Here is a 13,644-nt window from a genome sequence, read left to right as displayed (position 1 = left end):
TTTTCAGCCTAGCTGGATCTTAGGGTGGTTTGGAAAACTTACAGAATCTGGATCCCGTTGCTCCCAGGGGTTATGTCCTCTGTGACTGGGGTGCCACCAGCATTATAATTATTAAAGCTTCCAAGTGATTGCAGTGTGCAGACAGATAACTGCTGATGTGTGCACAGAATGGGGACCTCAATGGGCAGACCTGGGTTATTCAGGATGTCAAACCTGATTTATTCGTTCAGAATGCCTGTTTATGGATCTACAATGGGACACACAGTGCACAAGTTACTCACCTCCCTGCAAGGGGGAAGGCCATGTCAGGAAGAGCCAGTTCCTTGTTAGGATCTTTGTTAAGAATATTTAATAGCCGTAAGCCAGGGAGTGTGGAGGTGTCCAACATACAGTGATGGTTTCTCCCTTGTAATCAGAATATGCAGTCTGAAGGTCAAAGCCCCTTCCACAGAGTTTTGGCCAGGTACCAGCAGCCTTGAATATTTCTTTGTTTATGAATGACAAGGTCTCATAATGTAGCCTAGGTTGGCCTTGAACTTGCGAGTCTCTTGCTCGTGTTCCTGGGTGTGGGGATTCCAGGAATGGACCACCAACCCTGCTCCAGCAGGTGTCTTTTTGTGTGTAGTGTGGGATCGGGTCTGTTCTGTCCAAGATTGAGTAACACTTTCTTCCCTTTTTTGGTATAACTACTTTTTAAATTTTGTTTACTTATTTATTCAATATTTATTTATTTATTTATTTAGATTTTGGGGATCCAACCTAGGGCCTCTCATCCTTTGCTTACATTTGAGAATATATACAGTCTGGTGACTTGATTGTCTTTTAGGCCTGGGGATTTTCTCTTTCTCTCTTCATTTCCTGCTCCCTCTAGTGTTCCCCTGCATACAGTTCTCATGTATTTTTGCCTCAAACCTGGGATCACCCATTTCTCCAGGAATACCTACCTGATAGGTTATAATGTAAAATAGTATTGCAAAGCATCATATGGGGCACCAGAGGCACTCATTTTTACTGGATAGGTAAGGACAGAGCTGGGGAATTACATAGGAAGAAAAGACTGAGGACACATCTGATTACAGTAAGCATATCTGTAAGCTTGCACTGATATTTCCAAACAACTTGATTCTAGGAATTCTGTAATCTTCTATATCTTATAGGTGATTTCTTTTACACCAAGAATTCTGATTTTTCAAGCATAACTGAAGTGATAAAATCAAATATCACATGACTTGATTTACCTATAATGCAGAACTAGTATGCTCAGTAATAATACTAATACCGTATTGGTTGTGTTTACTGGAAACAGAAAATGCTTTCTGCATATAACATCTATGTTTTCTTTCTTTTTAAATACAATTACACGCATAATTTTTAAAATACTTATTTGAGAGAGAGAATGTGCACCAGGCCCTCTTGCTGCTGCAAACATGACCTCCAGGTGCATGTGTTACTTGTGCATCTGCCTTTCCATGGGCACTGAGGACTCGAACCCAGGCTGTCAGGTTTTGCAAGCAAGTACCGCTGAGCCATCTCTCCAGCCCCATCTATATTTTCTACCACTTATAAAGTGATTATCTGCTGGGTCTGGTGGTTCAGGCCTGCAACCCCAGAAATTTGAAGGTTGGGGCAGGGCAAGGCAAGGTCTAGCCTGGGCAATTTAGTGAGTTTCCCAAGAGAAAAAAAGAAAGAGCTGGGGAATATAGCTCAGTGGTAGAGCATTTGCCTAGTAAGTGTGAAGGCCCTAAACTCAATCCCTAGTACCCCTTCCCCCTCAAAGTTGGCTATGCTATTGTTTAGTTAAGAAATGTCTTCCTCCCCAAAGCCATTGTTAAAAAAGACTTAGTCCCGGAGTGGCATTGTTGGGAAGTTGCAAAACGTTTAAAAAGTGGGGCCTAGTTGGGGAGTGGGGTGATGGGGGTGGCACATGCCTGTATTCCAGCACTTGGGAGATGTAGGCAGGAGGAATAGGATTTCGGGGTTATCCTTGGTTACATAGTGAGGCCAGCCTAGGCTGCCTGAGGTAATAGCTCAAAAACAGTAACAACCAAAAAACAGTGGGATCACTGAAGTGTGCCCTTGGAGGCTTGGGGCCACTGGGGCCCTTGCAGGGGATTGTGGGACCCTGATCTCCTTTCTCTTTTGCAGCCTGAAAGTGAGATGAACTAGTTTACTCTGCCATCTACTTTTGTCACCTTGTTCTTTCTTACTACAGCTGCCCAAAAGCAGGGGCCAAATGACCAGGAACTGAGGCATCCAAAACTGTGAACCAAAATATCAATTTATAAAGAGAAAAGGTTTATTCACGTGTTTGTTCCAGTAATGGGAAGTTAACGTGATGTATAGTTATGCAAGGCTGAATAATAACTAGCCCCTTAAACAATGTCAGTGACTTAATCTTACCCATGAGTGTTACCATGCATGGCAGACTTCACATAGTATGCTTTGGATCTTAAGAAGAGATTATTCTGATTATCTGAGTGAGCCGTAAGTGGATCAGAATTGTCCTTGAAAGGGAGGGAGGGAAGAGAAGGGGAGAATGAGAATCGGTAGAAGGAAGAGGTGGAGCCAGAGGTTGGGCTGATGTGCTCAGCAGCTGAGAAGGGCTGGCAGCCTGTAGCAGCAGGGAAAAACAGGAATAATAGATCCTTCCCTAGAACCTTCGGCTTCCAAAGTCATGAAAGAATCAATTTCCCATGTTTTGAGCTGCTGAGTGAAACAACCACGTAGTCACTATCCACTGAATAGCTTCCTTTTAGGCCCCAGTTAAAAAAAGTTCAGTCCCCAGTTAAAAAAAGAAACATGGACTTTTTAAACCTTCACTTAGCCTTAATTTTTCAGTAATTTCATACTTACTACTTCTCAAACTTGTGCTTTTGTCTACAGTTGTTTTTCAGAAAAGTTTTCACAAATTCCTGCTTTTTGGAATTCTGTCCTTGGCTTCAGATTTTTCTTCAGGAATTTTTCTTGTCCATATATTTCTTCTTTGACTTAAGTATTTTAAAAAACATATTTATTTATCTATTTGCAAGGAGTAAGAGAGGGAAAGAAAGAAAGAGAATGGGTGTGCCAGGGCCTTCAGCCATTATAAATGAACTCCAGATGCATGTTCCATCTTATATATCTGGCTTTATGTGGGTACTGGGGAATTGAACCTGGGTACTTTGGCTTTGCCAGCAAGTGCTTTAAGCCATCTCTTTAGCTCTGGTGTTAGTCCCCCCCCCCCCACCTTATATTCCTTCTAGTTTAATGCTCATTTCCTCCTTTTTTATTTTTACCCCCACTATTGGGACTCAAACCCAGAGGCTAAACATGTTAGGTAAGTGCTCTACCATTGAGCTATACCCTCAGCCCTTAATTTTTGTTTCTAAAATAATTTTAAACTTTCATTTCATTTTTGAGTTGTCACTTGACTTCTGAATTTTTCAGATTCTAATTTATGGGATTTTTTTTTCTTATAAGCTTTGCATAGCCTAAAATATTTATAGGTTATTTTGAAATATGCTATATTTTATGTGCTTTTAAAATGTCTTTTTTTTGGCATGCTTTCTCTTTTGCATATCTCTAAAGGTGTTATTTTTCCCTTTAGTCTCTCTTTTTTCTTCTAGAAATGTATATGGATTTAATGCTTTTCTATTAGTTTTTCTAGAAACTAGTTTTCTTAAAGTTTTAAAAGGAATCTTGGTATAGTAACTTTTCTAATGTAATGAAACATGAAATTGTGGTATGTTCATAGTGATTAAAACGCTGTGGGCTGAGGAGCTGGCTCACTTGGTCAGCGCTTGCCTGACGTGAAGGAGGCTCTGGGTTCCATCCCTAGAACTAGAAAAACCAACCAAAACAATGTTTTTTTTTTTTTTCTGATATTTACGCTCTCCCACTTTTATCTGACTCTTTTCTTTCTGTTATCTCTCTTGCCTGGCCTGCTCAGTATTGATTCTGCTCCTGTCATCTGTCCTCAGAGCAGCATTCTGCTCGGGTGGCCGCTTCCAGGGGCTGGGCACTCCAGCCCTTCAGACTTCACGGTGGGTCCTGGAGGTTTTCAGCCCCCTCATTAACTCTTCTGGGGTTTTTCTCGTTCAGTTCAAGTGCCTCGTCACTGGCCGCCTTCTCTTCCTCCTTCTCTGCCTCCCTTTTTACTTCCCTCCCATCCTGTCTTGTAGTGCTGGGGGGGGGGGGGGCGCGTGCTCAGCAAATGCTCCACCCTGGAGCTGCACTCCCAGCCCGCTCACCCTTGATTTGTCCCAATAGACGGTGTCTCGCTGGCTGCTGGTGATTTGGCCTCATCTGCCTGTATTTTGGGGCTATATGGTAATGCCTCGACACCAAATTTTGTTGAACATTTTCATGAGTTTTTAATTTTGCTGTTTATTAATATTTTTGTAGGGATTGAAAGAAGATCCAATAAATACACTGACATCATTTTTCCTAGAACTGGAATATCATTTTTTATTTTTACCACAATATGGCATTCTTGACTAAAATTTTAAAGTTTTTTTTTTCCCTTAATGCAGCTAAAGATACTATTTGAGGACATAAAACAGGAATGAACCCATGCTGCTTGCATATGCTTATATTTGGTCCATATCTTAATGAACACCTACGGGAAGGAAGATCACAGGTGCCTTCTTCCCATGCTTCCAATACTCAGGGCACTTCACACAGCCCCAGGAACACGTGCAGAGCTGTGCGGTCTTGCTGGGCTCTGGCTGTGTGCTCTAATTGATCTGTCAGGCAGTTTGTGGGCTTGAAGGAATGGGATGAGACTTCGCTGGTCTGCAGAGCCTGGGAAGAACCAGAGAGGCCCAGAGGATTAGTTGGGAGGGACCTCAGAGATCCCTTCTGAGGTTTAAGTTCTGAGTCAACTCCACTGTTTACAGATGAGGGGACTGAGGTACAGTGAGGTGAAAGGGATTTGTTAAGGCTGCTGATATGAAAAGAGAGAGGATGGGCTCTGCAGCCAGTCCAGAACTATTTCCTACCGCGTTCCAGACTTTCCGACCCCGGCCTTCCTGTTGAGTAGTTGGTCAGTAGAACATTGTAGCGTGAAGAGGGTTTGTGCAGAGTCAAGTAAAGGGTATTCATTCACTCTTTTGTTTTAAGAAGTTCAGCATTTCAGTAGTGGGTTTTCCTAGAATAGAGACATGGTAACTTGGTGTTTGTGTGGCATAGTCACAGGGTAGAATGGTTGATTTTATATGCAGTCTCTAGCTCTTCCATGACAGGAGCCAGAGCCCACTATGTGAGTCCCACAGAGCTTCTAATTCCATCATGTGGTAAATCTGGGGTCATCCAAGAAAGGGGAAGAATTTCAAATTGAGTAATACTCCATGACAGACAAGGTAAGGAATTGCCTCTCAGTGCCTGTTCTCTTCTCATGGTTGTCTTGTTTCCTTGGTCAAGAGGAGAGTAATTAAAAATTCAAAGATGATAATAATTTGTAATTTTTTGCACCCAGTGTCTGGCACATGATTTATGTTCATTGTGTATGTATCATATGATTTGTTCTGTAGCGCTGGGGCTGACTCACGAAAGGGCGAATACTTACTGGGCCACACAGTGCTTCCCAATGCCCTGAGAAGTACAGTGTGAGGAGCCTTTCTGCATGAAATGGTAAGGCGGCTTGGAGTACAAACCCTCCTCTGCACTCACAGTGAAAGCCCTTATTTGCTTTAGCACGATGCTAGCCGCGTCAGTGAGGGAAGGCTGGAGGTGGTGTCTTTGCCATCAGAGAAAAATGGCTTCTTGAAGGGACAGGTGTTCCACTGCTTCGTTCTCATCTTTTGCTTCCCTCCCCCTGTACCAGTCTCTTTTCATTTGTAGTTTTCCAGGCACATTGATAACTATGTTTTGTTGTCAGTTCCTTCAGTGGAGATAGTTGTCTTTTCCATTTGAGGGCAGCAGAACTAAGTCCTAGTTGCTAAAAGTCGTAACATCCCTTAGCCGGTGGAACTGGGACTCTGGAGCCTAGGTATGGTGCCCACTGCCTCTCAGAGATGGTCCTGAAAGCATTCCTCCTCTCTGAGCAGTTGAGGTGTGTTAGAATAGGACAAGGATCATGGAAGAGGGTTTCATTCGTGAGTTCAGTACTTAGCACTGTAGTGATCAGAGTCCTTGCTAGGTGCTAGGAATAGCTTCAAGCAGGTTATGCAGTATTGGCCTATCCTGTGGCCCATTCAGACTGTCCATGCACTAGGTGAGTACAGAATAAATTTTTCTTGTGTAATTATTATCATTAAATTACTTTAGGGCTAGAGAGATGGCTTAGTGGTTGAGGTGCTTGCCTGTGAAGCCTAAGAACTCATGTTCAAATATCCAGGGCCCACATAGCCAGACACCCAGTGATGCAAGCATGTAATGTTGCACATGCGCCACAAGTGGGCGCACATGTCTGGAGTTCATTCACAGTGGCTGAAGTCTCTGATGTGCCCATATTCATTCATTCATTCATTCATTCATTCATTCATTCATTCATTCTCTCTCTCCCTCTCTCTCCCTCTCTTCTGCCTCTTTGTCTCTCTCAAAAATTAAAAAATAAAAAAGTATTTGTTTGCAAAGGGAGAGAGAATATGAATGCCTCTAACTACTGCAAATGAACTCCAGATGCATATATCACTTTGTGCATCTGGCTTTCTGCGGGTACTGGGGAATTGAACCCAGGTCATTAAGCATTGTAGGCAAGCACCTCAACCACTGAGCCATCTCTCCCAGCCATGTAAATATTATTTTTAGGGTGAGACTATATACTGAGCAGTGGAGGAGATAATATCGTTTTTTTTTTTTTTTTTTTTTTTAACAAGCAGCGGTACAAAGAAATTAGTCCCTGTTATTGGGCCCATGGAATAATTTTCTTTCCTCTAGGATGTACGTTTCTGTGATGGTGACCAAGATGGATTATAACATTCCTCCTGGCAGCCTTGTGATTTGTTAAGAACTCAGGAGATATAAAATGCTAACCTGTGCCCTTCACAGCCTCCCTTATAGCCCGTTGTGTCAGGGTTCATGCTGTGTGAGAGACTACACTAATGGCTCAGTTTTGAGCTGATGGGTGTGACTTCGTCCCTTACCTTTTGAGAGGGAGGAAGGCTTTTGCATTTCTCTTGCCTCATCCTCAAAGTGGACTTGGCTGTCCGATGGAGTGGTCTTCGTGGTATCCTGAGCAGGGATTGGTCCTCTGATTCTTCTTCCCCATGCTCATAATTCCATCGGCTCTAGTCTCCCACTGGGATAGCAGATGGCCTGTTGGGGAACATGATGTTTGCTTGTTCCGCAAAGTTCTGTTTCCTTTCAATGTTGGTGATATGTGCCGAGTCAGACTTGGTAAAACTCTTGCTTGATTTATTCTCCCCCTAGAGCCCACAAAGCCTGTACAACAGAATTAGAGAACCAGCCCCTAATCATGCTCGTTAGGGCTAACCATAAACACAATCTCGCTGATTTATGGATGGTTTAATACACACACACTGCGCAGCTGAGCAGGCCTACCCCAGGCCCGAATTGGACCTGACTGGAATGTGGACCTGTGGCAGATTCTTGGACATTTAGAGGCCATTTTCCTGTCTTTTGCTCAGGCTTATGTTTGGTGATTTGTCGAAGCGCACACAGCAACCTTAGGGTTAGATGAGCCAAGCTTGTTAGGCTTCTGTATTATTCATTGTCCCTTCCAAACTGTGGTTTAGATGACAAAAATCATGGGTGGGCTGGGCCAGGTATCTCCTCCATTGTAGCTTTAAATCCAGCACCAGGCATGTAGCCCAGGTGCTGGAGAGAACTCTCTGTATGGGGCAGTTCATGAAAGTCCAATCCAGTCATGTTCCCCTGTGGGAGTTCTGCAGGGCTCTTACGTTATGAATGTGAATGTAACCTAGATTTCTTTTTTACGTATTCTTTTAAAAAATATTTTTATTTATTTGTTTATTTGAGAGGGCGGGAGGGAGGGAGGGAGGGAGAGAGAGAGAGAGAGAGAAAGAGAGAGAGAAACAAACAGACATATAGAAATGGAATTGATGTGCCGTGGCCTCCAGCCACTGCAAATGAACTCCAGACACATGCACCACCTTGTGCATCTGGCTTACATGGTTCCTGGGGAATCGAGCCTGGGTCCTTTGGCTTTGCAGACAAGTGCTTTAACTGCTAAGCCATCTCTCTGCCCCCCCCTTTTTTTTTTACATATTCTAATGCATGTACTTGCTAAGAGCTCCAGAGCCAGAGCATACCTCTTCAAGTGTACAGTTGATTAGTGACTTATAGACAGGGTGCTATGCACTGAATACTTGTGTCCTGAAAAATTCGTATGTTGAAACTTTCATCTCTGTGTGCTGGCATTAAGAGGTAGGCTCATTGAGAGGTCATTAGGTTGTGAGAGCAGAGCTGTGAGGATGCAGTAAGCAGCTTTGTATCTACAAGCTGGCAAAGCACCTCAGTCTAAAGACTGAGTTGGCTGACACCCTTGATCTTGGTCTTCCTGGCTTTCAGAACTTAGGGAAATAAGTATGTTTTGTTTAATCCCCCAACTACATACTAATTTTGTTACAACATTGCAAGCTAAGACATGATTTGGGGGTGTTTGGTACTAGGAAACATTCAAAGAAAAGGTTGGCAGTAATGGATAGTCAGGTTAGAATGTTAACTTGTGTTTTCTCCTGTCTGTGTAACAAGTTCTGTAGGGACCGTTTTTCACTGTCGACATACCTGTAACAGTTTGCTTACCCTGTGCGTAGAATTACTTGTGCCGCAGGAAGATAGAGGGCTTTGGTGCCTGGAGACTTGTGGTTTAAGTCCAGTCTTGATACTTAACACTTGTGTTTGTAAGACTTGGGGCAAGTCACTTAACCTTTTTTTCCAGGTTCATTTCCTTACTCCCTCCCTCTCTTCCTTTTCTCCCTTCTTCCTTTTTGCAGGGCCAGTGATTGAACTCTGCCTCACAAATGATAGGAAAACACTGAACCACCGATCCCACTTCCAGCCTCAGTTCCTCACAGGTTTAAATAACTATAAACCATTTTTTGATACAAGGCCTCATATAACCAAGGCTAGCCTTGAACTTGTTATGTAATTGAGGATGTGGCCTTGAAATCCATATCCTACGGGTGCTGGGATTATAGGCATGCACCACCATGCTTGGCTTAAAAAGAACTGTTCAAAAGCTAATTATATTTTAGAATTTACTGGAGTAGTCTGAGTCCGATATGGATGGTTTCTGTGATTACTGGAGCAGGCGCTTCTTTCTTTCCTTTGTAATCCCCTCTCTTCCTCTTCATCCCATTTATTCCTTGCTGATAAATGTGAACTAATATTTGTAATTGCTACTATGTATAGGGTTATCTTTCATTCATTTCAGTTTCCTAGTGCTGGCATTTAAAGAGACCATTAGTTAATGTTTTAACATTTTCATCAGTCAGCAGGTTTTTGTTTTTGTTTTTTGTTTTTTTTATGGGGTCAGAGGGAGGTAGGGTCTTGCTGTAGCCTCAGTCTCAGTACAATCCTCCTACCTCAGCTTCCCAATGCTGGAATTCTAGTTGTGAACCACCATGCCTGTCTGAGTCTGCAGTTTTAATCAGTGCCTTCTAAGCACTGACCATGCCCTGAAGATGTAACTTTTTTGAGGTGTGTGTATGTGTGTGTGTGGGTCTTTTTCTTTGAGACAGATTTTTGTTTTTTAACACAGGCTGGCCTCTTATGGTCCTTCCTTGGCATTCTGAGTGTACCACCTGCCTTGCTAAGGAGATGTATTATCAATAGGGGCATTACTGTTCCTTTTCTCTTGGACATTTTCTATGGGAGGGACCTACTTCCTGTTGTATGTGGGCGTGGCTTTAAGTCACTTCCGATTGTGTGTAGGCGTGACTTTAACTTTCTGTTGAATATAGGCGTGGCTTTAATTCACTTCCTGTTGTATGTGGACTTGGCTTTTAAGTATGAGCAGAATTTCTCTTGCACTGAGTTGGATGGAGTCTTCTGGTAGAACTTTGCCACTTGAACCACACTTAGAATTCTTGGCATGAATTTAACTTTTTCATATCAGGAAGCATTTTCTGCATGTAATATAGATGAAAAAAAATCTTGTACCTGTCCACCTGGACTAAAAAAGAAACATGCATAGTTAAGTTTTCCGGATGCTCTTCTTTATCTTTTTCTACAGAATTAACCACTATCTTCATATCTTTTTCTACACAAGTAACCACTATCTTCATTCACCTCATTGTTTCACTCTTCCCTTATATATATTGTATGTATGTATGCCTGTGTGTGTGTGTATGTATGAATGTGTGTATGCATGTATGAAGGTATATGGCATAGTTGTTCATTTTTGTAACCCAGCACTCAAGAGACAAAGACAGGAGGAGTGTGAGTTTTGGGCCAGCCTGGGCTACATAGTGAGTCCCTGTCTCTACTAAGACAAAACAAAGAAACTCACTCATTACATTGAATATACTGCTGAGGACTATAGTCAGTAATTTAGCATTGAAGACTATTGTTGGCTATGTTTTTAGAGTTTATTCTGTGGTTTAATGCTATGTTATTTTGTTTTCCCCTCACATAACCATGTGTTTCTGAGGCTTAGCCATGGAGCTTTAGGTTAGTTGTTTTCACTTCTAAGTAGTATTTCATTGCCTGGGTGGATACACAACAGTTTGTCATTTTCCTATTACAGATTTAGGTTATTTTGGGGTTTTCAAAACTGTAGAGTGCTGCAGTGAATGTTCATGTGTAAATCTCTGTGTCTTCTTGAGCACCACCATGAGTTTGTTAGGAATGAATTTCAAGGCCATAGAATGTGAGCATCCTTTTGTAAGATGGCTGATTACAGATTCAATCTGAGACATGCCTTTGTGTTGTGTTCCAGCAACACGTGGTTCCACATGCTAGCACTTTGTTTTGTTAGGACCAACATTTTTTCTCTCCTTCCTTCCTTCCTTCCTTCCTTCCTTCCTTCCTTCCTTCCTTCCTTCCTTCCTTTCCTATATGGTAGATATGAAACACCTTAATTTTTTTTTGTGTTTATCTTATTGCTAGTTAGAATATCAGTTCCTGTGTTGACCATAAGTTTTGTTTTTTTCTCTCCTATGAACCACTTGTTCACATTTCTATCCGTTCTTCTTTCTTAAAACATATTTTATTTATTTGCCAGCAGAGAAATGTATGGAGAGAGAGTGAGAGAATGAGAGAGAATGGGCATTCCAGGGCATCTTGCTGCTGCAAACAAACTCCAGATGCATGCGCCATTTTGTGCATCTGGCATACATGGGTACTGGGAAGTTGAAATTGGGCCATTAGGCTTTGTAAGCAAGTGCCTTTAACCGCTGAGCCATCTCTCCAGCCCTCGTCTGTTAGAATCTCCTCTCTTTTCTTGAATTATTTGGTTTATTTTTTTAGAAAACTTCTTTTTTAAACTATATTTTTATTTATTTATTAGGGAGAGAGCATGGGCATATGAGGACTTCTTGCCACTACACATGAACTCCAGATACCTGTGCCACTGGGTTTATATGGGTGCTGGGGAATTGAACCCAGGTCCCACCAGCTTTTCAAGCAAGCACCTTTAGCTGATGAACCACCTTCCCAGTCCCTGTGGTTTCTTTTCCTCCCTCACTCCTCATTTCCCCCTCCCCTGCCTCCCTCCCTCTCTCTCATTCTCTTTCTTTCTGTGCATAGTAATTTTTATTTACTGAAACTATTCCTTAATCCACATATCCATAGTTCAGGAACATAGGCCAGTGACAACAAAAGTTCTGTGGAATTCAGTACAAGAAAACCCTTTATATTCCAAAACCATTTCACATTCTGGAAGATACCAGCTCCCCTCATCTCCTCAAAATCTTTTATAGAATCAGACTTTCTGTAGAAGTCTGTATATACTTTCTGTTTTTGTTCAGCTACTCCAAACTTATATAGGAAAATATGGGAATGGCAATGAATGCTCCAGTGGTATGAAACCACAGGTGCTTGGCCAGAAGACCTCGCATCTGAGGTTTTGCCAAAGCTCTGGAAGCCATGCTGGTAATGTCCTCAACACCAGCGTCCTTCTGGGTGATGAAGAAATGCTCGTGGTTTCTTAGTTAAGACTTGATAGGCCTTTTGTTGGCTTGATATTTTTGTTGCCTCATTGTGTTGATTGCAACAAAAATCTTAGATTTTTCTTACTTTTGGGGCCGATGTCCTTTGATCGTGCTGCATGACTGCATGCCAGGGCCCCTGAGTTTTCGCCCCATCCCTGTTCTGGACGTCTACGTCCTTGCCTGCACGGACTGTTGCGCAACAGGCCTTATTATCACAAGCGGATCATAATCCCCTGAGAAGATGCTCACCCTGGCTCACAGTACTTCAGATTATTTAAACATAGCATTTCTCAATTTCCAGGTGGGCAAAATTCCAAGAATTTTACCAGGTACTCTATTGGTGAGGTTGTGGGGAAATGCAGAAGAGGGCAATGCCTGTCTATGAAGGGGAATGGGCAGCACTTTGTACAGTTACATATGTATTGCTCTTTGATCTCTTGGCATCTATCCTAAAGCTTTACTGGCACAATTATTTTTAAAAAGTATATGCTTTGCGATTCTTTACAGCACCATGTGTGCAACAAAAGGCGAAACATGACTCAGATGTTCTTCCCTGGGGCACTAGTTGGAGCCAACGATGGCATCTCCACAGGGTGGGGAGCTGAGACCATCACAAAAGGAGCAGGGGCTGGGAGTGCTTAATCAGCATGCAGGAAGCCAGGAGTTCAGTTCCCAGTGTTGGATGTATTTGTGTGTAATCTCTTGGATATATTAAGTAAAAGGGCAAGATGCCATTTATCTGAGAAAAAAGAGAATGTATTGCATGATTCATTGGGAGGAACTCAGCCTCAAAACACTGATTTAAGTGGTTGTATATCTCCAGGGATATGTATCATGAAGATCCAAAAATGCAAAAAAAAAAAAAACCTCTCCACTGTCAGTTGTTGTTGGTGCTGGTGGTGTGGTAACGTGGGTCCAAGATCCCTATATAGATGTGGTGGAGTAGGTGACAAATTTTATTGGTAGGAAGAATGACAGGGAGGTTCTGGGCCCCTGCAGACCTGAATCTGATGGGCTGTACAAAAAAAACTCATGAGGCATTTTATTGTTACAAATGCTTGAGCTCTGGCCGCTGGCAAAGCCCCAAATGACTGACCCAGTAGCAGGGAGCCTTCCTCAGGGCTCAGGTTGTGATTGACGAGAACCATTTCCCGAGAAAAGCAGTCAGCGCTCTTTGGAGAAATGACTGCTTTCCGGCCCAAGGCAGGTGATAGACAGGAAGTGCCTGGAGCTTTGTGTCATACTAGCAATCAGGAAAACCATCAAGGACTTCCAGGGTCATGTTGCAGAAGGACTCAAAAACCAACTTGGAGAGGCTTCTGCTGGCCAAATGGGGACACTTTGGATGCCGCTGAGTATAGCTGGCAGCAAGTTGAATGATACTGAAGAAAAAAAAGTCACTTTGTAAGCTTGGAAATTAACTCATTATTTTGGAAACTGACACACAATGGGAAATAAAGAAGCATTTTATAAATACTGCCTTGGTTCCCCACTTCCACCCCCACTCCTGGGCCTTGTGTATGTGAGGCAAGCGCTGCCCACTGAGGCATATTTCCAGCCTGCAAATAGGGCCTTGGAAAGATTGAAG

The 13,644-nt window shown here is 42.6% G+C and overlaps 1 protein-coding gene and 1 pseudogene across 3 annotated transcripts in view; one reads left to right on the top strand and one right to left on the bottom strand.

The window, feature by feature from the left end:
• Positions 1-13,644, top strand: part of LOC101601843 (carboxyl-terminal PDZ ligand of neuronal nitric oxide synthase protein) — a 303,471-nt gene that overhangs the window by 18,035 nt on the left and 271,792 nt on the right. The gene's annotated exons all lie outside the window — the stretch shown is intronic.
• LOC105944384 lies at positions 7,209-11,993 on the bottom strand (annotated as a pseudogene).

This window comes from Jaculus jaculus, chromosome 1 (assembly GCF_020740685.1).
Source record: "Jaculus jaculus isolate mJacJac1 chromosome 1, mJacJac1.mat.Y.cur, whole genome shotgun sequence".
Lineage (NCBI taxonomy): Eukaryota > Metazoa > Chordata > Mammalia > Rodentia > Dipodidae > Jaculus > Jaculus jaculus.
This window is presented reverse-complemented; position numbering and strand designations above follow the sequence as displayed.